General features: G+C 44.5%; 5 non-coding genes across 5 annotated transcripts; 3 read left to right on the forward strand and 2 right to left on the reverse strand.

The window, feature by feature from the left end:
- Positions 1-4,605: 4,605 nt before the first annotated feature.
- Positions 4,606-4,677, forward strand: TRNAE-UUC. The gene has a single exon. It is a non-coding gene; the product is annotated as a tRNA-Glu (tRNA).
- Positions 4,678-11,257: 6,580 nt separating this feature from the next.
- On the reverse strand, positions 11,258-11,329 carry TRNAE-UUC. Its single transcript has one exon. It is a non-coding gene; the product is annotated as a tRNA-Glu (tRNA).
- Positions 11,330-11,811: 482 nt separating this feature from the next.
- On the reverse strand, positions 11,812-11,885 carry TRNAN-GUU. The gene has a single exon. It is a non-coding gene; the product is annotated as a tRNA-Asn (tRNA).
- A 653-nt stretch (positions 11,886-12,538) lies between these two features.
- Positions 12,539-12,610, forward strand: TRNAH-GUG. The gene has a single exon. It is a non-coding gene; the product is annotated as a tRNA-His (tRNA).
- Positions 12,611-18,649: 6,039 nt separating this feature from the next.
- Positions 18,650-18,723, forward strand: TRNAN-GUU. The gene has a single exon. It is a non-coding gene; the product is annotated as a tRNA-Asn (tRNA).
- The last annotated feature ends 7,472 nt before the right edge of the window (positions 18,724-26,195 follow it).

Genomic DNA, 26,195 nt, shown 5'->3' on the forward strand with positions numbered 1-26,195 from the left:
CATAGCATTCAATGAGCTTTCTTGGTGATTCAAATGGTAAAAAAATTGCCTGCAATACAAGAGACCTCGGTTCAATCTCTTGGTCAGGAGGAACTCCTTGCTCCCTTCTTCCTGTCCTAGTGTTCTTTTCTAGGGAGTTCGATGAATAGAGCGGCTATATATCCCATTGGATCCCAAAGAGTTGGACAGGACTAAGTGACTACTTCTTACATACATTACTAGTATATTATTTGGTTCGATATTTAACACTTTCCACATACTTTTTTTTCTTATTTTTCTTTATTTTCACATACTTTTGTAACATATTTCTTGATTCAGTATTTTTAAATTACAGCTATATTCAGCAATGACAGTCCTATAACTTCTGTTTTTTACACTATATTTTTTGGAGAGTTTGGCTTTAGTCTAAACTCATACAATAAATTGGAGAAAATGCGGCATCTTTTAATTCTTTTGGAATTTCTTTGCTCAGGAGCCATTTCTTCTAATGAACATTTTTTAGTCCTGGAGCTTTCTTTGCAGGAAGATTTTTAAATTCTGACTTGAAAAAATTCAGTGCTTGTAGACTAGTTCATCCCCCCCCCACAAAAAAAAATCATTATTAGGACAAATGATTCAGTTCCTCTAAAATATTTGTGTTTAAGAGATTCACTTATTGTTCCCTTATGTCTACAAGTTTAGTAGCAATGACTTCCTTTTTCTCTCTTAACAGTTTTATCAGCTTTAGTAGTCTTTTCAAAGTCAACCATTTATATTTTCTCTTCTGTATATTTATTTCTAACTTTAAAATTTCTGCTTTTCTAGATAATTTCTACTCCTATCTGTTTTTGTTATTGTTATTCTTCTAGTAACTATAAGATGAAGATTTATCTCTTCAACAATCAGCCTTAATTTTCATAATTTGCATTTATGTTTGTGTTCAGTTCAGTTGCTCAGTCGTGTCTGACTCTTTGCAACCCGATAAACCACAGCACGCCAGGCCTCCTTGTCCATCACCAACTCCCGGAGTTCACTCAAGCCTATGTCCATTGAGTCGGTGATGCCATCCAACCATCTCATCCTCTGTCATCCCCTTCTCCTCCTGCCTTCAATCTTTCCTAGCATCAGGGTCTCTTCAAATGAGTCAGTTCTTTGCACCAGGTGGCCAAAGTATTGGAGTTTCAGCTTCAACATCAGTCCCTCCAATGAACACCCAGGACTGATCTCCTTTAGGATGGACTGGTTGGATCTCTTTGCAGTCCAAGTGACCCTCAAGAGTCTTCTCCAACACCACAGTTCAAAAGCATCAATTCTTTGGTGCTCAGCTTTGTTTATAGTCCAACTCTCAAATCCATACATGACCACTGGAAAAACCATAGCCTTGACTAGACGGACCTTTGTTGACAAAGTAATGTCTCTGCTTTTTAATATGCTGTCTAGATGGGTCATAACTTTCCTTCCAAGGAGCTGCAACTGGGCAACTGAACAACAACAACAGGCAGTCTACCCCAGAAAAGATTAGATTTCAGAGATGCAGAGAGCAGAAAAAAAGGTGATTCTCAGCCCCGAGGGCTGAAAGCAGCTGTGCAAGGCTCCCAGCCTTTGCCTCACTGCTCATCACCCTTCACCACCCTCTCTCTCCTGAGTGAGGCTTTGGGCTCAGAAGCCAGGCCACAAGGTGGGTTCCATCCTACTCTAGTTTTAGCACTGTGTGCTGGGGGAGCCAATGTGATGGTCTCTTTGCCTCAGTTGCCTTATGAATCAGGGGCAGACTTGGTTCTCAGTGGGTGATGAGCAGATTCATCTATTTCCTATTTCCTGACCTGACTGCGGGGCACCTCTCCTGGTTAAAAGCATGTGTACCGGCTCCTTTTCCTCCCCAACCAGCTCAATTTGTGAAGCATGAAATTCTTCATCCTTGTGTCTTTGGTTTGAGCCCCATGCAGAGTTGAATTCGTTCTCTATTTTTCTGTCGTGAAAACCAAATTGTTTCACAAGTGTGCTGGGGTGAGGAAAGCCAAGTTTGCTTCACAGGGATGCATTTCTTGGTTTTCTGAGACATGATCCTTGTCAACATGTAGAGGAGATTTAGGCCCCTGAAGAGAAGGTGTGGGGATTTTCAGATGGAGAGATAACCTGAAGGCAAGCCTTCTCCTGTGTCCTCCTTGGAATGTGTGTGGCCTGGCCCCTAAAGAGCTTACTCAGAGCAAAGAAAGGAGGCCTGGTTCCAAGTGCTGAGTTGGCTTACAGTAGTAAGAGAACTTCTCCTGGTTTGGGGGAGAAAAACGCAGCTATACATTCTGCCATAACCCATCACACTTGCCCCAGTTTTTAAAAAAAAAACCAGGAGTTCGGGGCGGGGGAAGGAACCTGTTTCCGCCCGGGGAACCTTTCGCGTGTTAGTCGAACGTGATAACCACCACACTACGGAAACCTCCTGAGTACCAATGCCTAATGACAGCTCCAAGAAATGAACTTGTCGCCAAGACTGGCCCACCAAAAATTTTTAAAGAAAAAGGATCCTGGGAGCACCTTCGATCTCTGAAGAAGCACGTAGATTGCGGCTCCCGAGAGGCCTTCCTTAGGGTTAGGGTTCCTCACCTCCCCGAAGCGAGGTCCCTGGGGCTCCCACGTCCAACTGAGTCTCCAGTTCCTCAGCCTAGCGCCAGAGACCAGGGATCGCTCCACTAAATCCCCATCTCCCAGAAGCCGCAGGAGCTGGGAGTGATGGGCGCGTCTGAGCCGCAAGCACCCTGGACACCCTTCAGTGTAGACGCCGGCCCTCTCCGGCTGTGTACAGCACAGGCGGTCGGTCAAAGCCCTTGGCTCTCGGAAATGAGCGGTGTTTCGAATTCACCCGGGAACCCGAGGCCCGGCCCTCCCCTCTGCTCCCAAGCGCTTGATCCGCGCGCTCTTGCCTTGCAGCCTTTTGGCTTCTCCCTCGACGTCCGCGGCAAACGGGGTTCCTCAGGTTCCTGCCGCTGTGGCTTATTCTAGTTGTCCAATATAGTTCAAGTCCAAGACTTTCATCACGCTTTCACGTTTAGCATGAAGAGCAGCAAAAGCTGAAGGCTCAGGTCTTTTGTCTGTTTGAAAACAGCGAGCATCAACGCGGGCGGAGGCTTACTTCCCTGCCTGTATTGAATTCGCTTGCAGACCAGGCCCCGCATAAAGCCGCGGGGGAGCCAGGCTCGGTCCACACAGATCTCAAGGTCGTTATTCCGCCCTCACTGTATTTGAGATTCTTCTTGAGAAACGTTTTGTTTTACCCTTTACAATACCCGAAACGCCTTTTATAATTTTCCAGTTCAACAGGTCATGAAGTAAGAATTTTAACCTAGGACGGCAGAGGTCAAGGCAATTTTCCCAGAAAGCTGGTGTCTGGAGGGGTTTCCGTATTCACCTCACAGCAGGCAGTTTCTTTTTTATGAAAAACATAATACAGTGTTGTCTGTGTGTCTGTCTGCCTCTGGTTTCCTTTAGAAGTAAAGGGTAACAAGCTTGGGGATGCATGTGCGTTTTCTCCCGCAGTGGTTTTTCTTCTTAGTGCGGGGGTCACCGCGTTTCCTTCAGGTCTGAGGTTCAGGGGTCAGACACTGAGGGAGGCGCGGGCCGCGTGCGCACCGGCCCCCAAGCCGCGGGGCTCCGCCTGGTTCCGCGTGGACTCCGAGTGCGGTCGAGGGTACGACCGCGTGGCAGCACCCTCACCAACGCTGGAGCCTGAGTCCCCAGAGGCGGACTTGAAAATTGCTTTAGATCAGGACGTTACATGAAATTCCCCTGCTTTCCTCCTATCCAGGTCCTAGTTTTCACCTCTCACGTCCAGCCAGAGGAGCGGATTCGCGGTCTTTCGGTCGGGTCCAGCGCGCTGCCCTTCCACGTAGACTGGACGAGGGGGCGGTGGTTCTTTCCCCGACAGAGGAGGGGGAAAGAGGGACCACCTTTCTCGGGAGAGTCGTTTGCCCAAGTCCAGAGTCGCGAAAAGGAGGGACTGGGACTGTGTTGGCCGAAGTAAACATGGACCGAGAAGCAAACGCCAAGTCCTGACTGATTGGATGTGGGTCTGAGGAAAGCGCGGCGTCAGGGACAACTGGAGGTCTGAGCCCAGGGAGCTAGAGACGGCGTCATCCAAGGCGGGAGAACCGCAGGGCAGCAGGTCGTGGGGGAAGACCGGACAGAATCCAAGTCTGGGAGCGGAGCCTTGTTCGCAAGCGTTTTCCATCCAGCCCTCCCGGTTCCTGCACCCGCCAGGAGTCTTTCGTGTCGTTGGGGATCCCGAGGTCTCACCCGCGGGGCTGCCCTCCCGCCTCTTCTGCCCCCGCCCCGGCGACCTGCTCTCCACGCTCGCTCGCCGGGAAAAGGCGCGTCTCCAGGGCAGTTGTGAGGTGCGCCGGGACTGGGCAAGTCGTGGGGACGTGAGGATCAGGTGAACCTCGCGGGAGCGTCCACTGTCACGCAGAGCGCTCGGCCTTTGGTGTGGAGCTCCTCATTTGGAGAAAGCAGGGAAGGAACGTTCTTTGGGTACAATTCCTTGGAGGGGGGTGCAGGACTCAGAATAGGAGGGCGAGAGACACCACACACTCTGCAGGTTTCCTGTTGTAACTTACGAGGTATACGGCACGTAGTTCCCTGGTGGTCTAGTGGCTAGGATTCGGCGCTTTCACCGCCGCGGCCCGGGTTCGATTCCCGGTCAGGGAAAGTGTCTCTTTTGCTTTCATCTCCGCGTACAGAGTTCTCACTTACTCCCTGTGGCTCAGACCTAAAGAATCTGCCGGCAATGCGGGAGACCTGAGTTCGTATCCCTAGGTCAGAAAGATACCCTCGAGCCGGGAATGGCAACCCACTCCAATATTCTGACTTGGAAATTTTCAAGGACAGAAGGGCCTGGCCTGCTACAGTCCGCGACGAACACTTTCATTTTCCACAAGTGTGATGCACCCCAGTGTCCCCGTGCAGTAAAATCTCTGCATTGAATCCTTAAGTCAGTGAGACTGGGCCACAAGTCCAGGGCATCTCCCAGAGTGGTAGGGAGAAATGTGAGGAGCAGCCTGGACAGCCCTTCACCTCCACTCCTCCCTTCATTTCAGGAACCCAGAATCTCACTTTGAGTGTCCATCTAAAGAGAACTTGGGACCTGAGCACCAATTACTCCTTTAAAAAGAAATACTGAGCACCAATTACTCCTTTAAAAAGAAAAAGAAAAAAAAAGTTTGAAACCTATAAAATTTTACAAGTGTATTAATAGAATATATTCTTCACTTCCCCGATGCCTCAGACAGTAAAGAATCTGCCTGCAATGTGGGAGACCTAGATTTGACCCCTGGGTGGGAAAGTTCCCCTGGAGAAGGAAATGGCAATCCACTCCAGTGTTCTTGCCTAGAGAATCCCATGGACCGCGGAGCCTAGTGGGCTGCCGTCTATGGGGTCACACAGAGTTGGACATGACTGAAGCGACTTAGCAGCAGCAGCAGCAGTACTGCATTGTGTATGTATGCCACGTCTTCTTTATCCATTCATCTGTTGATAGACACGAGTTGTTTCTATATTTTGACTATTATAAACCATGCTGTGATGTACATATGGGTGTATATATCTATTCCAATTAGTGGTTTTGTATTTTCTAGGTAAAAACCCAGAAGTGGAATAGCTGGATCATATGGCTGTTTTATTATTAATTTTTAAAGGAATCTCTACACTTTTTCCATAGTGGATGCACCATTTTAATTCCTACCAATATTGTAAATGCTTCTGACGCCACAAAAAAGTGAAGACTTTCCTGTGGTGGGAGGATGAAGGGAGCAAGTGGTAAATTATCTCCTCAAAAGTAGGGGATAATTCTCAAGAGCTTTCCAGAGTTGTCTGAATCACTGTTGTCAGGTAAATGGCCGCCTTGTAATGATGGTGCTTAGTCTTTTTTTTTTTTTTTAAGATAATCTCATTAATTTTAAAAAATATTTTGGGAATGTCTTTTTTAAGAATCTGGCAGTACACAACATTGTTCTACTCTAAAACCACCCTGGAATTGCTAAAGGATTTTCATATATTTAGATTACTTAACACTTACTTACTGAACCCATGCTTTAACAACCCAAGAAACAATGGTGCTTGGCCCTGTCCTGTCCTGGTCTTGAATGGTCCTGGCTCCAGTCTGAGGTATCTTGATTTGTGGTTCATATTCAACTGTGCTTCTCTCCAACATGGGTTAGTGATCAAGCTTCTACAACCAGGATTCCAGGGGAATCCAGAGACCCACTGGATGGGGTTTTTTCTTGCCCTTCCATAGACACTGAAAAAAAAAGGATACGTGAAAGTCTTTCACAAAAGAAGTTTCTACCTGCTTTCCATCTGAGATACTTTCCTATAAGAAGAACCTGTAATGGGAATTCCTAATAATATACTTTCATGGCCTTGAGAAATTCCACAGAAATAGCATCTGGAGAAACAGCATATATTAAGAAATCATGTTAATAATTATCTTTCATGTTTTACTTAAGAATAATCTCCTTGTTACAAACCCCAAGGCCAGACCCAGAAGGGAGTATGACTGGGATCATGAAAGCGTGGACCTTGGAACACTGGTATGGCATCAGGCATGAACGCTGCCTGCTGCTGCTGCTGCTGCTGCTAAGTCACTTTGGTCGTGTCTGACTCTGTGCGACCCTATGGACAGCAGCTCACCAGGCTCCTCCGTCCACAGGATTCTCTAGGCAAGAACACTGGAGTAGGTTGCCATTTCCTTCTCCAGAACGCTGCCTATGCACTTGCTAGTTGTTCCAAAGACTAGCCCAGAAGGGAACAGCCTGGGGTAAACACAAGGAGATCTGGACTATGTCAGTGTAGTCCATGACATTTAGGGGTACATGATTAACACAGCATGTGTCTTGAGAAAAATAAGATCTGAGAAAGTCTTGTAGTCTGCAATTAGGACCAAAAGCTGGACTCAGAGTGGACTCTGCACCTCAGTCCAATAGAGGCTGCAGGTCCCCTGACCCATTGCACCAGATTTCATTTTCTGTCTTCATTCTCGTCACTTGCTCCCAGGCCATTAGGGCAACAAGAGCCATCTAAGGGAATAAAGAACCTAAAGTCAAAAGAAGTATAGTCACCATGACTGTCTGTATTTTCTGGACCTTGGTCCCCCACTAGGTGGTAGCCCAGTGATGTGAATAGTTCACACTTGCCTCATGGCTGGTCTTTTGTTCAATTCAAGCATGTAATCAAGAGCTGACTTGGATAAGAGATTGACCATTTTAAAACAGCCAAATGCTCTGAGACCTTCAGGCTTGGCTATGGAACTGTTTAAAACATGAAGACCTGGTTAGACTATAAGACTTGAAATCTGATGAAACAGAACAAAGGAAAGTGACAAGAGCCAGAGGGATCTCCCATTTCTGAGGGAAAGCAAGAAAGAAACACCGAAGCTTAAGAGAAATGAGCTGGCAGAGCAATGAAATGAAGGGGAATAAAGGGTGGCGGAGGGGAGGAGTCCCACTGATCTTGGCTTGCACAGAGGTCTCTCACCCTCTAATCTGTGCATGTGCCCTAACTCCTGCAGGCAGCATCCAGGAGCTCTCAGATTCAAGGGGTGAAAACTTTCAACTGGTATTCTGTTTTCAAATCAGGAGATTTGAGATTCTGACTCCTGACTGAGATGTGGGATGCTAATCCAGATGTGAAAATCCTGGGTCTTTGCTTCCAGGGAAAGGCAATACAGGCCCCAAGCAGAACCCTATGCTCTCCTTCCACTGAAGCACTGTCTTAATTCTTTCTGGAAATATTGCTCCAGATTGCTCCAAATCTGGTATATGATGCAGCTGAATTTTGGATATCACATAGTCTGAATTTGGAGCACTGAATTCAGGAGAGGGTGGGGCGCTACAATGGACCGGTTGCCTCAATGTGAAAAATGTTCATTCAAAAACTGGGTAGAATCATCTCTCTTTTGGAAAGACACTGATGTACTCTTTTCAGAAAGGTTTTGTTTGAAAATACAAGAAATATAAAGACATCTTGGATCCCAAAGGAACCCTGGAGATAGATCTAAGCTCACTGAACTAAGCAAGAGTTGGAAACAGGTTTGGGGCACACCAATCAGCCTTCCAAGGATACACAGTTACAAAGAACTAAATTCTGCCAACATAAGAAAACTACTTTGAGAGCCAATTTTACCTTTAATTCCCAGAGCTTTGGATGAAAATATTTCTTTTATGTCCACCAACACTACTAATTAGGGCTTTTTGTTATTTGATTTAAATGATAAGGGCAAAGAGGATGAGATCACTGCTGAAATGACAGCAAAAGTCAACCATGTAGAGAATCTACCTGAAAAGACTCAATAGGAAGCTTTGATTCCAAGTAGGTTCATGCTCCAAACCCACTTAGTTGATAGCCCAAGGGACTGGAAGTCTTCACACCACACTCTGGAATGTGCTTATGAGAACCTAGGCTAGTGTTTCTTTCATCTTTTTCTCTTTCAAACCACTCTAGCTCTGGAGGTCTCAGGAGGTTTCAGACATTGGAGACATGACTGAGGAAGTCATGTCACAGAACAATTTGGGGGCTCACGAAAACACCTGTTAGTTAAATGATTTCAAGACCAGACTGAGTCAATTGCCCTCCCACAACTTGCTCCTTACCTCCTTCAGAATAAAAGCTTCTGCATATTCCAACTACAAATGGAGAGGTGGAAACATTACTTCCCTTTAGTGGAAGTGACATGTCTTATGGACTCAGAAGCCTCTTTCCAACCAGTTTTGACTGTCATTTCTCCTCAGCACCATGGTGAATATAAAAGCTTCCATTTAGCTTAATACCCAGATGCCAGCAGTGTTACTTCAAATTTCTCTTTGTCGGAAAAACAAATATTTAAGTGTTACTTTTCTAAGCTCTTTTTTTTTAAACAAAAAAAATCCTGGAATGGACAAAAAAATGCTCTTCTTTGAGTTGACTTCTATTCAGGGAACAAGTCTGTAATGTCAACAATACTACAATTCTACATTTACCTCTGTTCCTGAGAGAGGGGGCCTGGGGTTTGAAGAAGGAAAAGCTGTAGGACGGCACAAATAAATGAAAATCTAATGAGAGGAAGCAGAGGAATGGTGAGGCAAGTGGGACAGAAAACTGAGGCCTCCAAGGTAGTCTAAGTCTTGCTTTGTTTTTACTGAAAAAAATAAATGCCTGATTAATATGTGGGCAGGAGGAAGTAAGAAGTGTTTTTTAATTTGTATATGTGGACACAAGAAAGTGGTATGGTACCAGAAATCCCTAACTTCAGTATGCTGAAGTTCCTAGTCATCTTTGTATGTGCCATTGTTCCACTGGGTTTAGTATTGTTGTAGCGATACCCTTGGTTAGAACTGAGTGATAATAAGTGGAGTGGGCCCCCTCCTACACTCTTGGTAGGAATGTAAATTGGTATAGCCACTTAGGAGAACAGAATGGAGGTTCCTTAATAAACTAAAAAAGCAGAACAAAGGCTAACAGTTATATCAAGAGAACACACTGGTCATGGCAAAGACCCTTTTCCAAGAACACAAGAGATGACTCTACTCAAGGACATGACCAAATGGTCAATTCTGAAATTAGATTGATTATATTCTTTGCAGCTAAAGATGGAGAAGCAATATACAATCAGCATAAACAAGGTGCAGAGCTGACTGTGGCTTAGATCATCAGCTCCTTACTGCAAAATTCAGGCTTAACTTGATGAAAATAGGGAAAACCACTAGGCCACTCAGGTATGACCTAAATCAAATCCCTTATGATTACACAGTGGAGGTGACGAATAGATTCAAGGGGTTAGATCTGATAGACAGAGTGCCTGAAAAACTATGGATAGGAGTTTGTCATATTGTATAGGAGGCAGTGACCAAAACTGCCTCCTATAGAAAGGAGAATCTCAAAGAAAAAGAAATGCAAGAAGGCAAAATGGTTGTCTGAGGAGGCTTTACAAATAGCTGAGGAAAGAAGAGAAGTAAAAGGAAAAGGAGAAAGGGAAAGATATACCCATCTGAATGCAGTTCCAGATAATATAGCAAGGAGAGATAAGAAAGCCTTTTTAAGTAAACAATGCAAAGAACTAGAAGGAAAAAATAGAGTGGGAAAGACCAGAGATCTCTTAAAGAAAAATGGAGAGATCAAGGGAACATTTCTTGTAAGGATGGGCATGATAAAAGATAGAAACAGTAAGGATCTAACAGAAGAAGCAAAAGAGAATAAGAAGAGGTGGCAAGAAAACACAGAAGAACTATACAAAAAAGGTCTTAATGACCAGGATAACCACAGTGGCGCAGTCACTCACCTAGAGCCAGACATCTTGGAGAGTGAAGTCATGTGGGCCTTAGGAAGCATCACTAAGAACAAAGCTAGTGGAGGCAATGGAATTCCAGCTGAACTATTTAAAAGCCTAAAAGATGATAAAGGTCCATATAGTCAAAGCTATGGTTTTTCCAATAGTTGTGTACTGAATTGGACCATAGAGAAGGCTGAGCACCAAAGAATTGATGCTTTTGATCTGTGGTATTGGAGAAGACTCTTGAGAGTGCCTTGGACTGCAAGGAGACCAAACCAGTCAATCCTAAAGGAAATCAATCCTGAATATTCATTTGAAGGACAGATGCTAAAGCTGAAGGTCCAATCCTTTGGTTACCTAATGTGAAGAGTCAACTCATTGGAAAAGACCCTGATGCTGGGAAAGATTGAAGACAGGAGAAGAGGGCAATAGAGGATGAGATGGCTAGATAGTATGATTGATTCAATGGACATAAATTTGAGCAAACTCCTGAAGATAGTGAAGGACAGGGAAACCTGGCATGCTGCAGTCCATGGAGTCATAAAGAGTCAGACCTGACTTAGTGACTGAACAACAACTGCAGAGCTACACTGCTTTCTTCACCTTTACAGGAATTGATAAAAACATAAAATGTGTGGGTAAAGGTGGCACAAAGAATATGTCTTTATACAATAGCTCCAAATGAGTAAAATGGCAACATTCCAAGCTATGAATAATGAACGTCTTTATATTTAATTTAAACTTAAATTCGTGCTGCTGAGTCGCTTCAGCAATGTCTGACTCTTTGCACCCCTGTGGACTGGCCCACCAGGTTCTTCTGTCCATGGGATTCTTCAGGCAAGAATTCTATAGTGGGCTGCCATGCCCTTCTCCGGAGGATCTTCGCGACGATGGAACTCGCGTCTCTTATGTCTCCTGCGTAGGCAGGCGGGTTCTTGACTACTAGTGCCACCTGCAAAGCTGCAAAAAAAAAAAAAAAGATACATCTTCCCTGACCGGGAATCGAACCCAGGCCGTGGCGGTGAAAGCACCGAATCCTAGCCACTAGACCACCAAGGAACTGCAAGATATAAAGGAATTAATTTTAAAGGTATATGTAAGTTCAGTTCAGTTCAGTCGCTCAGTCGTGTCCAACTCTTTGCGACCCCATGAATCGCAGCACGCCAGGCCTCCTTGTCCATCACCAACTCCCGGAGTTCACCCAGACTCACGTCCATCGAGTCAGTGATGCCATCCAGCAAGGGGTTAATAAATACCAATACAAACAATGGACGGAACCTCACCGTTGAAAGGAACCCGGAGGGCAACGATGAAACGACTCTGTTCTTTGGATCCTGGTTTCCAAGTGACCTACCTGTTTTCCTCTAGAGCCAACATTCTTTTGTAAGAATCAGCGATAATCATGTCTTAGGTTAGCCTGTTGAGAAGATATAGGTGACAAGAAGGGTAAAGGAGTCCTAGTTCCAAATTTTCAAAAAAGAATGTACAACGCAGAAATAACCGCAAATCCTTAGGTTAGGTCCTAAAATAGGAGGACGGGGCGTCCCTGGGTGGGCTCGAACCACCAACCTTTCGGTTAACAGCCGAACGCGCTAACCGATTGCGCCACAGAGACTCTGAAACGGTTGTCTTTGTCTCCTACCTCCTGCACAACTTCATCTGGCAGAAAGCAATCACGCCTTCCGCTCTAGGGGGAGCTCCCTGCCTTTAGCAGGACAGCAGTACCCGTTCCAAAGCCTATGAAAACGGGAGGAACCCGTGGGGAAGCCGGAAGTTGAGCATTCCGAAGGCAGAAGTCCAGCCGAACGTCCCTGCCGCGCCTGGCTCCCCACCCGCTGCAGATGCAGCGCCCCGGAGACGCCCCGGGCCTGAGCGGAGGAGGGCTCGAGGGAGGCTGAACGCCTGGTGGGCTCAGTAGTGGGTCTTTCGGTTCTTTTCTCCGCCTTCATCTGAGCTCCTGAGCCGTTGGCGCTGCCCTCCCTCCGCTAGGTTGCGGTCTGTGGGCGTGAGCCGGAAGCAGGTGTTGGGGAAGATCGGTCAAATGGGGAAATGTAACCAGGAGGAGAGGCAAGGTCAAAACAAAGATACTTCCCAGGAGATCTGTTTTGAGGCGCGGGCTGAAAGAGATGAAAAATGCATCAGAATGGGAAGAGAATAACGGAAGGAAGACGTGACGGAAACGCAGGAGTACTTGACAGTTATTCAACGAAACAGCTATACTAAAATGTAGGAGCACAAAGACGCAGTTTATTGGCAGCACAGTGGCGCGCCGTGATCGTATAGTGGTTAGTACTCTGCGTTGTGGCCGCAGCAACCTCGGTTCGAATCCGAGTCACGGCAGTGTTTCTTTCTTTTGCATTGTATCTACAACAACTCTTTAGTCACCAAACGGAGTAAGGTCAGAAGAACGGAAGTCAACCCAATGGTGCTCTAGGCTGAAGCACTCTGGACTTGATCCAGGTCTCACCATTTACGAGAAAATATCTAAAGATCAGTTTCAAACTCTAAATGAGTCTTGTGTGTAGCTTCCACGAAAGAAATTGTGTACTCAGACAAGAATCTTTGTGTGTGTGTGGAAATATTTCTCGGAGAAAGTCATGGCAACCCACTCCAGTACTCTTGCCTGGCAAATCCCATGGACGGCGGAGCCTGGTGGGCTGCCGTCTATGGGGTCGCACAGAGTCGGACACGACTGAAACGACTTAGCAGCAGAAATATTTCAAACAGCAGTGAAGCTTTTTTACACAAAACGGAATAGAATTTAAATAAAGAATTTATAATATACTCCAATCCAGTCATTGTCTTCACTGGATTCTCTGACATCCTACCCACAATTTTTATCCTAAAAGGAAATTATTAAAATGTGTTCACACAACAAAATACACAAAACAGTAAAGGGCGGCTATTAGAATATTGCAACATGTAATCATTACCAGAATCACGACAGAGTAATTTTTTTTGTCATTCAAGCGTGCCCCTTTGATACACTTAGCAGATAATGCCCACCCATCCCATACTACTTTAAACAATTCTAATGTCAACTATCTCAAATTCGGCTTTGTCCTTTCTTCAAGTTCAAGTGAATGTGTGCACAGTTTTCTATCTAGCTATTATCAACCAACATTATGTGATATATATATACATATATGTATCTATCTGTGTGTATTTGCGTTTCTCACACCTTAATTTGATATTAATGATAAGCATTACACTAACGTAAAACTACTTCACATATGATGAACATTGGGGTGATTTCAAGCTACAGTATTGGGAAAGGCTAATATGAATACCTTTCTACTATAACTTTCTTGTGTAACTTCACAAGTTATTTGAGAATCAGATCGGAGATCAGTCGCTCAGTAGTGTCCGACTCTTTGTGACCCCATGAATTGCAGCACACCAGGCCTCCTAAAGATAAGGGAGCTAAGGACAAAAAATTGTCCAGGAAAGCAACACCAGTGACATTCTATGCTGGAGTGAGGGAGTGGAAGGGAACAGTGAGGCAAGTCAGAGGAAAGTGGAATTTTTACTGCCAGTGAAGGGTATAGCATCGTCAATCATTTCTCCACTCTCCAAGGTTCACTGAAGGAAGAATGGCCCAGGGAATCATCATTTCAAAGCGGTTTAGTGCATAGTCTAGGCTCTACAGGAGCATTTTCTGGGCATCTCTTCTGTAAGAGTGGACCCGTAGGATTTCTTGCTGTTCCCTAAGCAGCAGTGGGAGAAACACCAGCCTGGTCAAGCCCCTGGGCTGTGCCACCCAAGCGCTCAAGGAGGAGCATCATTCTGGGCCCTCGTGTCAGCCAAGAGAACCAACAAAGCAAGAGGTTGCCTCCAGCCACCACAAGTTCTCTGTCCTCCTGTTGTCAGAAAACATTGATCCAACTCCTTCCCCAAGCACTAGAAGTGTGTTGGGACATTTCACTTGTTGGGAGATTTCTGCTTGTTGGGAGACATGGCTTACACTCCCCAAGAACACAGCTGGTGTGGAGAAGGGAAAGGGAGAAGGGAAAGCCATATGAGAGGCCTTAGAATTGGCTAGGCCTGGAAGGGAAAGTGCCCCTTGGTCCAGAGAGCCTCTGGCCTCCTTGTTCCTGAAAGGGGTGCCTCCACTGCCCCCACCTGACCCCTATTTGGCCCCAAAGGTATGAGGACTCTGGGCCACATTTCCCATGTTTTTCCACAACTCCTGAGGTGTGGCTTCTCTCTTGCTGGTGCCTGCTAGCCAGCCCTCAAGGGCTCCCCAGGCAAGTGCCAAGTCCAATAGGTGGGGAACCCACGTGCCCACAGACAGCACAGTCAGGAGGCTTGGCAAAAGAAGTAGGACCCATCTATACACATTGGTCATGAAACAGGAGGGCCATGAAAATGCAGGTGCTTACCCTAATTCCCAGGCAGTTGAGTACATGGAGTGGTGTGGCTCTTGCCCTGGGTCAGCATAGCACAATGAGGCATTATGGAAGAGGTGTCATCTGAACCAAGGGATTATCAGGAGAAAGGTGTGACTCAAACCCCTCACTAGCACCACGTCCCTCCAACAGGTGGGGAAATCACAGCCATCAGCTTTCACAAGTGCAACAGACAAGGCTTACACCCTGGGAAAACACCTTCAAGACCATGGCCTCTCTCTTGCAAGGTAACTAGGGGCACAACACCTGTAGGCACAGTGCAGCCCCTGACCCCTCCAGGGTTCACTTGGGTCACAACCCTCCCCTCCATCTGCCTTTCACTACTCTTCTAAACTGCTTTCTCCAAACGAATTCAAGAGAATGCCCTCCAAATCTCTCTCACCCACCCCTACACCCTCTCCTACACACAGGAGAACCCATAGCCCACCCACCAGAAGGATGGACCCACAGCCTCAGCGCTGTCTCACATACTCTGCATCCTTGGTCTACATCATCCCCTCCTCCCCTCTCCCTGGCTCTCCTCTTGCCCTACAGTGTAAGCAACATTTGTCCCAACAGGTCTTCAGCTTGAGTGTCCAAGGGAGAGAGGAAAACATCCTCTCTGTAGGGCAGAGACCACGGGAAGTTGAATTAAGAGCAGTTGGAGGAGTTGCCTAGATCACCATCCTTTTGGTATTCTGGCATCGATCTTTATACCCAACTTCTGATTATGGTGCTGATAATAGTTTTGCATTTGTGGTAGTGAGATGAATTGAAAAGTCAAGTTACTCAGAGAATATTTTAAAAATATATTCTGCTCTCAGTCGACTGACAAGTGCATGGATATGGCAAAGACCTGGGAGGCCAGCTGGGTAGGCTGGTGCTGTGCTAGTCATTGATCTGTACCTGTTGCTGCTCCAAACACCAGGAGTCTGGGTCTCTTGTCTCAAGAGACGTCTGGGGAGGATCTACCAGCACTGTGGCGATGGACTTTTTCAGCCAGTTTCCTTCTGGGAAAGCTAAGCCGATGTCTTACTAGATCACAAAGGAAGATATCTTAATAACCAAAAGTTCTAAGACAATATTCTTGATATTTTTATTTATTAGGAACATTCACATTAATACTATAAGAAGGTATCATCACACAGCCTCCAGTATGGTTATGTTTAAAAGAATTAGTACACCAAATGCTGACAGGAATGTGGAGCAACTGCAACCATCATTGCTGGTTTGAAACCATTCTAGAGCCCTGTTTATCAGTTTCTAGTAAAGTTAAACTTGCAGCTATTCCATGACCCAGCAGTAGCAGTACTTCTGTGAATGCAAAAGTACACAAAAAAGACTGGTACAGAATATTCACCAAAACACCAGCAATATTCATCAATAACAATAACACCAAAATTAATACAATAAAACCAAAATTAAGAAGTGATATACAGAGTAATATTTGGAGAAGGGCATGGCAACTCACTCCAGTATTCTCACCTGGAGAATCCACGGACAGAGGAGCCTGGTGGGCTACAATCTACAGGGTCACAAAGAATTGGACATGACTGAACTGACTTAGCACGCACGCACACATACACAATAATACAGATATGCTTAATGAAAATAATATTTTAAAAGCCAGATACAAAAAAATGTACATTCATTCATTTAAATTTCAGTAGCAATAGTAACCTCTGCAATAGACTTCACAATAGCAATTAACTAACTGAGATTGGGTAACAAGTGCCTGGAAAAGGGCTCAGAGGACATTTCTGGGACGATGGCTATTTTCTATAACTTGATCTGGGTGATGATTACGTTTACTAAATTCCACAAATTGTGTTTTAAAGATTTGTGCTTTACATGAACTATATAGTTCAAAATTAGTGGCTGGTGAATGAAGACAAGTTGGTTTAGACCATGACAACTACTTTGCATTTTATACAAACTTGTTCTCATTTAGTGTCAAAACCCTCACTGGTATTTGAATTATCTTTAACAGCAAAATGGCTAAGCTCAGACAAGGCCCCCTAAGAGGCAGTATTTCACCCTTAGGGACATTTCTTGCTCAATAGTGAGACAAGCAGTCATCCTTGGTTTCGCTTTGAGCAGCCACTGGCAGGTGTGTGCGCTGTGGGAGTTACTCCTCTTCTCATGGCATTGTACTGTGTGGCCAGGAGTAAACTCTGCTCTCTGACCGCTTCTTAAGGGGTCTAGTTGCTTAACTTGGATTTGTACCGAGGGTAATTGAAAAGTTGTTGCTGAACCATGAAAGAGCCAGAATTCTTGGCCTCCGGAGGAGAAGAACTCAATCCAGGCCCAGAGACAAGGCTTGATCGCTCAGAGCTCTTGTGTAATACAGTTTTATTAAAGTATAAAAGAGATAGAGAAAGCTTCTGACATAGACATCAGAAAGGGGCAGAAAGAGTACCCCCCTGCTAGTCTTTAGCTGGATGTTATATAGCTACTGCTGCTAAGTCACTTCAGTCCTGTCGGACTCTGTAGCAGTCTGCTAATTAAAGAAAGGAAATGTCCCAAAACTCAGAGAATGGCACCAGGTGAGTCATCCTTAGCCGTAAAACAATTGGCATGAATCTTGAAGAAAGGCAGATTTCCATACAAATATATAGTTTCATTAACATAGATTAGGAGAACAATGTATAATATACTGGTTTGTCAAGTCGGTTCTGAGTCTAAGGTAAATGCATAGTACATTAACATGGCTTAAGACAAACATTTCCATAAGAAAAATGCATTGGTTACCTCAAGGTTTGAGAATAGTTAAGTTCAGGTGGAACCAGGTGTCATTATGGCAACACAGAATTTTAAGAGAAACCTCTTTTTAAATTTGTAGAGAGAAGGGGGAAAAAAAGTAACACTAGTTTGTTTCCTTCTGCCGGTTAAGAGAGAAAAGATGTCTGACACTTGCAGCCTATTTCCTCCGTTTGGAGACCCCTGGCCTTCCTGCCTGTTTTCCTCTCAGTAATGAAGCCACAACACAGCACTAACCATTTTACAGTCACGATGCACCAGAGGCCCGCAGGTTAATTTCTTTGACGTGAACATATCCACATTATTTTTGCTGTTTAATTATTAGACGCACATACTCATGCTTTTCTCTCCTTCATGCCCTTCTCTGGTTCTGCCTCCCTATTCAGCTACTTAATAAAAAACAATTTTCATCTCTCAGGATACGGCCTGTGCCTCACAGGCTTCCTGGGTTGTGAACAAATCCAACAAACTAGGGTTGTCTCATCCATGCTTTTGCCAGCTGCTCTCGCACCTTTTCACGTTTCCTCTTTAGACCTGATCTCTTTCTTGCTGCAGCCAAACCGACCACATCTACTAAAGAGCTGCCCAGAGGCGAAGATGGTCGAGTGCTGCTGCTGCTGCTGCTAAGTCGCTTCAGTCGTGTCCGACTCTGTGCGACCCCATAGACTGTGCGACCCGTCCCTGGCACTCTCCAGGCAAGAACACTGGAGCGGGTTGCCATTTCCTTCTCCAATGCATGAAAGTGAAAAGTGAACGTGAAGTCGCTCAGTCGTGTCCGACTCTTCGTGATCCCATGGACTGGAGCCTACCAGGCTCCTCCGTCCATGGGATTTTCCAGGCAAGAGTACTGGAGTGGGGTGCCATTGCCTTCTCCTATGGTCGAGTGAACGCGCAGCAAATGCGGAGCCGTCACAGAGCCCACCGAGGGGGTGGGGGCGGGGGTCAGCTTCCCTCGGGACCCCCTCGGCACCCCCTCGGCTCAGGCTCGGGGCGTCACCGGGGCGCTGCATTTGCTGCGGGTGGGGAGCAAGGGGCGGCGGCGAAGCTCGGCTGCCCTTCCACCTTCGAGTTCGCCTGACGCCCGGCTTCCTCGCGGGAACGAACACGCTGCATCGACTCCACCTCTCCAGTTGTTTGAGGCTAGGAACCGGAGCCGCTGTCCTGAGAAAGGCGAGTGGCTGCTCCTGGCATGGAAGAACCAGTTACTCTTTAGCGAAACGCTGTCCTTCGAGTCTCTGTGGCGCAATCGGTTAGCGCGTTCGGCTGTTAACCGAAAGGTTGGTGGTTCGAGCCCACCCAGGGACGGCTGCCTTTACGACGTTTTTAGATATAGTTTAAGGGTTTGCCCTCATTTCTGCTTATTAATTCATCCTTTCTACGTAAATATGGAGGAAGGCCTCGACTTCTTTAACCTACTTGTCGCCGACGTCTTGTCCACAACAGGAGAACCTAAGTCAAGTTCACTGCTGATCTTATCCTCACAAAAGAGCCCCTGAAGAAAACAGGTCGTTTGGAATCCAGGATTTCGCGAAAAGAGAGGAGAGTCAACATCTCATCGTTACCCTCTGAGTTCCTTTTAACAGTGAGAGTTCATCTATTGTTTGCACTAGTATTTATTGACTAGTTTATAGTATGGTCCTCTGGTAGTCTACGGGCTAGGATTTGTCACTTTTACCCCTGTGGCCCAGGTTCGATTCCCAGTCAGGGAAGGTGTGGTTTTTTGAGGGCTTCCCAGATGGTGCTTGTGGTAAAGAACCCGCCTGCCTACCACAACAGAAATAAAGAGACGCGGATTGGATCTCTGGGTTGGGGAGATCCTCTGAAGGAGGAAATGGCAACCCATTCCGGTACTCTTGCCTGGAGAATCCCATTGACTGAGGAGCCTAGCAGACTACGGTCCATAGGGGTGAAAAGAGTCGAACGTGACTGAAGCAATTTAGCACGAGCAAGTCTTTGAAATTAATTTGCTTCTATGCTTTTATTATTACAAACAATACTGCAGTCATAATTCTTGTACACAGGCATATGGGTAGAGTGCCAGAAGGACAATTGTTCTATAAGAGAGTTTACATGGTTTTACCTATGGTTCCATTCTCTAACCTTCATTGGCTTATTAGCTATAACTCTTTTGTTATTTCAGTCACTGCTTTAGGCTTTAGAGCAGACATCTGTAACCTACTCCAGTTTGCCCTCAAGTGATCACACCTCTTCACATTTCTCCATTACCTGCCTTTATGCATTATCATGCATTTTACTTCTCATATATTATAAACCCCTTCTTTAAACTGTCCCATATTTTTAAAGAGATTTTCTTGATAAGAAATAATCTTATATATTTTCCATCAGATACCATATTTTGTCTTTCATTCCTTTCTATACATCCAGAATTCTGTCTGGTATGGGTTTCTGTAAGTGACATTATTCATCATATCTTTTATTTTTGAAAGATATTTCATGAGGGAAGATTAATAGAATTCCATGTTGACTTTCTTTTTTCTCTCAGTTTTTTTAAAGATGTTGCTCTACTGCCTTTATTTTTGTTTTCTATATCTAGCACACCTTATTGCTTTGGCTGCTTTAGAGAGTTTTTTCTTTTTCTATGGATTTAAGCAGTTTAATAGTAACGTGTTAGGTGTGTGTGTGTGTGTGTGTTTTTTTCCTATTCCTTGTGCTTTAGTGATGAGAGAGATGAACAGAAAGAACCCAGGCATTTGGAAAGGGTTTCTTTCAGGTAGTCAGCAGAGTTCTGATATGAGCATGTTTGTGGAGAAATGCCTGAGACGAAAAAAAGAAACCTTGGAAAAGATCACGGGACAGTGCCTGGTATTCACACGGTATAGGCAATTGTACTTGCCTCCTTGGATCAGTGGCTTTATAATTCTCATTGAAATTAGAATATTGTCTGTCTTTTTTCTTCAAAAATCATTGAGCTCTGTTCAGGAGCTTCAAACCCTCCCATGTTAGGCCTCTTAAAATTGTCCTAGCATTCAATGAGGCTATGCATTAAACATTAAACTGTGATTTTCATTTCAGATCTCTTCAGTTAGTCATGTCTTTTTAATTCCATTTGGTGACTTTATTACATCAGAAGTTATAGTTTTTGTTCATCTCTAAAGTTTTATTTTGGCCATTTTTACATGTTCTACATTTCTACAATTCTTTGGACATATGTAATGTAGTCACGATAACTGTTTTAAAGTCCTCTCTGTTGACTTGAACATGGCATCAGTTCTGGTTCAGCTTGGTTCACTAACTATTCTTCCCCTTATGTCACATTTTCCTGCCTCTTTGCATGCCTGACATTCTTTGATTGGATGCCAGATATTGCCAAACTTTACCTTCTAACGTACCGGTTATTTTGGTCTTCCTATAAATCTTCTTGAATTTTGTTCTGGTATAGAATTAAGTGACTTGTGAACAGTTTGATTTCTTTGAATCTGGGTTTTATGATTTTTTTTTTTTAAGGTAAGTCACTCTAAGGCTGATTAATCCAAGTAGTAAGGCACAACCTTCTTTGAGTGTGCTTCTCAATGACCCTTGTGAGTAGCCTTGTCTGGCTTGGGGAGTGAGTACAATTGCCTGTACCATGTGAAGACCAGGGACTGTCCCATGATCTTTCCCAAGGTTTCTTTTTTTCATCTCGGGCATTTCTCCACAAACATGCTCATATCAGAACTCAACTGACTGCCTGAAAGAAACGCTTTCCAAATGCCTGGGTTCTCTCTGTTCATCTCTCTCATCACTAAGTGTGTCCTATGAACTCTAGCTGCCTTGCTCTCCATGGACACTCAGCAGCATCTCCACAATCCAAGGAGTTGGCCTCAGATCCCCTCCTTGTGCTCAGCCTGGAAACTGAAAGCAGTAAGCTGGGCCCATGGTAGGTCTCACCTTGTTTGTTTCTCGTCTCTCACTGCCTGATTTCCAGTGTCTTGAAAACTGATATTTTATGCTTTTTATCTTTTTCTTTTCTTTGGGGCTAGGGGAGAAGGGTGGGGTGAGTTTTGGGGCAGAAAGGCCAATCTTATTTCTGTTACTGCACCTTTACCAGAAGCTGAAGGCATCTCTTCATGTGTTCCCATTTTGATTTCTGAAGGAGATGTACCATTTTTATAGACCAATATATTTGTCCAACTCTATGAAAAATCCTTTTTCTTCACATTTTTTCTAGTACAACAAGCTTTCTCTACATCTATCTGACACTCTTACAAGGGATGTTGGCCTCCTGACTCAACTAAGCAGGAGGTATGACAGACAGGACAATGTAGACATTATTCAGAGATACTGTATTGCATATGTCCAGCTAATAACTTCCAAAATGTTTAGAAAGTCTTTCAATAGTTGTTATTGGTTTTGATGGTGACCTACTTAATTGGGTCCAGAAAAGACTGACCAGAATGACCCTGGGTTCCTTTCTACCAAATAGTGGATCAATTCGAGGGGAATAATTACTGGTGCCAGACATTTATTCATCTTCCCTTCCTTTTGTGAATTTTGCCTTCTTGGATGCTCACCATCTATGGACTGGTCAGCTTCATACCCAGAGTTGGGTGAGTAATCCAATAGCTCTCTCTGTATGATTCCTTGACAGGGCTTGGTTATTTCTGGAAAAAAAAAAAAAGCAGGGGGGGGTAGAAACACTTGTTCGATTCTAGACCAAAGGTTGGAAGAAACAGAACCCTACACCTGACAAGGCTTCTTGTGCAGACCTGGATATCAAGAGTTGTTGGCCTTCCCTCTCTTGGTTCTTCTGCTGAATTTCACAAGCACATATGAGCTCCTAGGCTTTTATAACCAGTGTTTGAACATTCTTTCTACCCTCTTCATGTATATTTTTATCTGCTTCTGTCCCTCACACACTAAACTGCCCCATCCACCCACATTCTTTTCCTCCTCTTCAGCTTTCTAGAATCTTACCTTAGAATTCATTCCTTCAATCACTGAGCACTTACTAGGTGTCAGGCCCTGCTCCAGGAGAGATGCTGCATCCTCAGCAAACCCAATCTCTGCCTGTGGCGCCCCCTTCTGGAAGCATCAGAAAGTGTCAGGGCTGTGGTTCCTGGCTCTGCCCGCCTGGGCCTAGGGGCACTGGCAGTGTTTGAGACAAAAGAAGCATAAGGAACAATGGAAAAATTGATGAATTCAGATCTAGAAGGGAGGTAACTAAGATTAAAAACTCCCCACATATTCCATGTGTTTTAACACTTCTTCAAATGACCTGATAGCTGTGTCCACCAACGTCCTCCTTTTAACCTGTTAATCTATGGCCACTCTATAATCTATAAAAATATGCATAAGCATTATGTAAAAACAAGGTTTTGTTATTTCCACCTTAATTAGAAATTCTCCAGGCAAAATTATACATTAATTAATTTAGTGTCAGTCTAGGGACTTAAGGGGCTTCCCTGGTGGCTCAGAGGTTAAAGCGTCTGCCTGGAATGAGGGAGGCCCAGGTTCGATCCGTGGGTTGGGAAGATCCCCTGGAGAAGGAAATGGCAACCCACTCCAGTACTCTCGCCTGGAAAATCCCATGGACGGAGGAGCCTAGTAGGCTACAGTCCATGGAGTCACAAAGAGTCGGACACGACTGAGCAACTTCACTTCACTTCACTTCCAGTACTCTTGTCTGGAGAATCCCATGGAGGGAGGAGCCTGGTAGGCTACAGTCCATGGGGTCGCAAAGAGTTAGACACGACTGAGAGACTTCACTTCACTTCACTTCTAGGCAATTAAAGATAATGATAGATCTTAATAAATGCAACTTTAGCTGAATCATAATAGAGAAATGCATGCTGGATTAATATATTGAATGATACCTAAAAACATTCACCCCCAAACTGTAAGTGGAATAATGATAACAATGACTTCTAGAATTATAAAACTAAATTTCTATTTAAAAGCTATTAGATGGTATATTTAACTTACTGAAACACATAATTTTAAATGTTATAAACCTAAATATGTATTGAAAATAAAGTTATTTTATTGGATAAGTAGAACCAGAAAAAGAAGCTTAGGCAATTGTCATGAGGATTTTGAAGAGAACATAAATCCAAGGCATGTATAAACTAGAATACTCTGCAACCAATATTTTCTACATTATTAGAAAAATCTGAAAGACAGCAAAAATAATTTTTTGATCAAAATTATTAAGCCAGTGTGATGCATAAAAGGAGTCATCTCTAGAAATATAACATAAATATTTTCCATGCCATTATATGTCAATGTTTAGAAGTCTTTAAAGTCTTTAAAAGTATTCAAGATTTATCCTTATTGTCAACTTAAGTTTTTTTTCTTATACCTGGCACAGAGACCACTAATCATCTAGACCACTAACTTATCTCCTTTTTAATTTTCCCCGATTTAAATTTCAGCAAGAAAGAAGGTTCAGGGATCTGTGAAGGAGAAGAGAGAGAAAAGAGTCAAAAATGTATTTGAAGAAATAACGACTGAAATTTTCCCGAACCTGAAGAAGAAAACAGATATCTAGGTACAGGAAGCACAGAGGTCCCAAATAAGATGAACCCAAACAGACCAACACCAAGACAAATCATAACTAAAACGGCAAAAGTTAAAGACAGAATTCTAAAGGCAGCAAGAGGAAAACTATGACTCATACACAAGGAAACCCCCATACCAGCTGATTTTTCTGCAGAAACTTTTCAGGCCAGAAGGGAATGACATGATATATTTAAAGTGCTGAGAGGGAAAATCTACAACCTAGGATACTCTACCCAGCAAGATTGCCACTTAGAATTGAAGGAGAGATAAGAAATTTCTCAGACAAGAAAGTTCAAGAACCCCCACGGATGCTATCCAGCGGGATCCTGGATCCGGCAGCTCAGTGACTACTCCACTTTGGAAAGATGCACTATGGCATTTGTACTGCAAACCAGAATTCCTCTGTCTTTGGATTCAGACTGCACCTGGAACTGGGTCAAGACAAGACAAGACTAACTGCCATGATTACAGGGCAGCCACCCCACTGACAGAACCAATGCAGACGATTCTGGGAAGCTCATGAGAACTCTCCCCTCTTTGACTCATGTCCCACCAGCTCCCTTCATCCTCCCACCACAGGAAAAGATGCTTCCCTTTTGTGTCCTGTCAGAACCCTTTCTGCTCTCTGACGGGCACAGAGAGCCAGGCAAGAGCCAAGGGGAGATGCACTTCCCTATGGGTCTCTCCCAAGGAAGGTGGTTCTAGCGCTCAGGCTGACCCAAGACCCCACTGCCCACCAAGACGACCCGGAGGAGTCCCAGGGTGCTTCGGAGGGGCAGGGGGGCTGACAGCCTAGCATGTTCCTGCAAGCCCAGGGCGCACCTGCCCTGCACTTAGCAGGGAGGGTCATAGAACAGTGTCTGAAGCTTCTCTACAGCCTGAAGAGAATGGATTTCAGGTTCTTGAAGGGGCAAGGGGTCCTTTCCACCAGCACAAGGCCTTTCCCTGGCCTTGGAGGACAGGTCTTGCAGAAGTTGGTTTTGAGGGAGACGCCAAGGGATGCCAAGAGATGCCAAGGCAGCAACAGCTGCCCAACCAGTGATCTTAAGTTGAGACATCTGCAAGTTACTCTCAAATGGTGGAGCAAGTCATGTATACAGAGTGAGAAAGCAAACATGGGAAAATGTTAACTATGCATGTTGGAATATAGAATATATGATGTTAGTATTTCAATTTTTTTGTTATGTTTCAAGTATTTTATGTTTTTGTTTTTTATTGAGTTTTGGGAACTCAAGTTCCAGTTTCTCTTTGGATGAAAGCAAGATATTAAATTTCTGAGATGAAGGAAGAATGAAGGTAAGTGGCTGCTCAACCCTGGCATCTCAGCCCCTCCAGCCTGGGCGACACTAAGGAGCCTGGGGCAGGACCTCACTATTTCTTCTGACCTGGCTCCAGGAGCCTCTCCTGATAAGCCCGCAGGTACTGCCTCCTTTTTGCGCCTCGACAACTCAATTCGTGAAGCCTGAAGTTCTTTATCTACCTATCTTTGGCTCCAGTCCCCAGTGGAGAGTTGGGTTCTGTCTCTTTTGTTATGTCACGCAAATTAAAAAAAAAAAAAAGTAGGAGTATGGGAGATTGAGATAAGCCAATGCAAACTATAGCAAAGAGTTTGATTTTATTTTAAATGCACTAAGTTCATTCTCATCTCTCCCTAGAATTCCCACTAATATGTAAAATATCTCACCCAGAAAAATAACCTCAGATGTGCAGATGACACCACCCTTATGGCAGAAAGTGAAGAGGAACTAAAAAGCCTCTTGAAAGTGAAAGAGGAGAGTGAAAAGGTTGGCTTAAAGCTCACATTCAGAAAATGAAGATCATGGCATCTGGTCCCATCACTTCATGGCAAATAGATGGGGAAACAGTGGAAACAGCGGCAGACTTTATTTTGGGGGGCTCCAAAATCACTGCAGATGGTGACTGCAGCCATGAAATTAAAAGACGCTTACTCCTTGGAAGGAAAGTTATGACCAACCTAGATAGCATATTCAAAAGCAGAGACATTACTTTGCCAACAAAGGTCCGTCTAGTCAAGGCTATGGTTTTTCCAGTGGTCATGTATGGATGTGAGAGTTGGACTGTGAAGAAGGCTGAGCGCCAAAGAATTGATGCTTTTGAACTGTGGTGTTGGAGAAGACTCTTGAGAGTCCCTTGGACTGCAAGGAGATCCAACCAGTTCATTCTGAAGGAGATCAGCCCTGGGATTTCTTTGGAAGGAATGATGCTAAAGCTGAAACTCCAGTACTTTGGCCACCTCATTCGAAGAGCTGACTCATTGG

This window comes from Bison bison, unplaced genomic scaffold (genome assembly GCF_000754665.1).
Source record: "Bison bison bison isolate TAMUID 2011002044 unplaced genomic scaffold, Bison_UMD1.0 scf7180017864104, whole genome shotgun sequence".
NCBI lineage: Eukaryota > Metazoa > Chordata > Mammalia > Artiodactyla > Bovidae > Bison > Bison bison.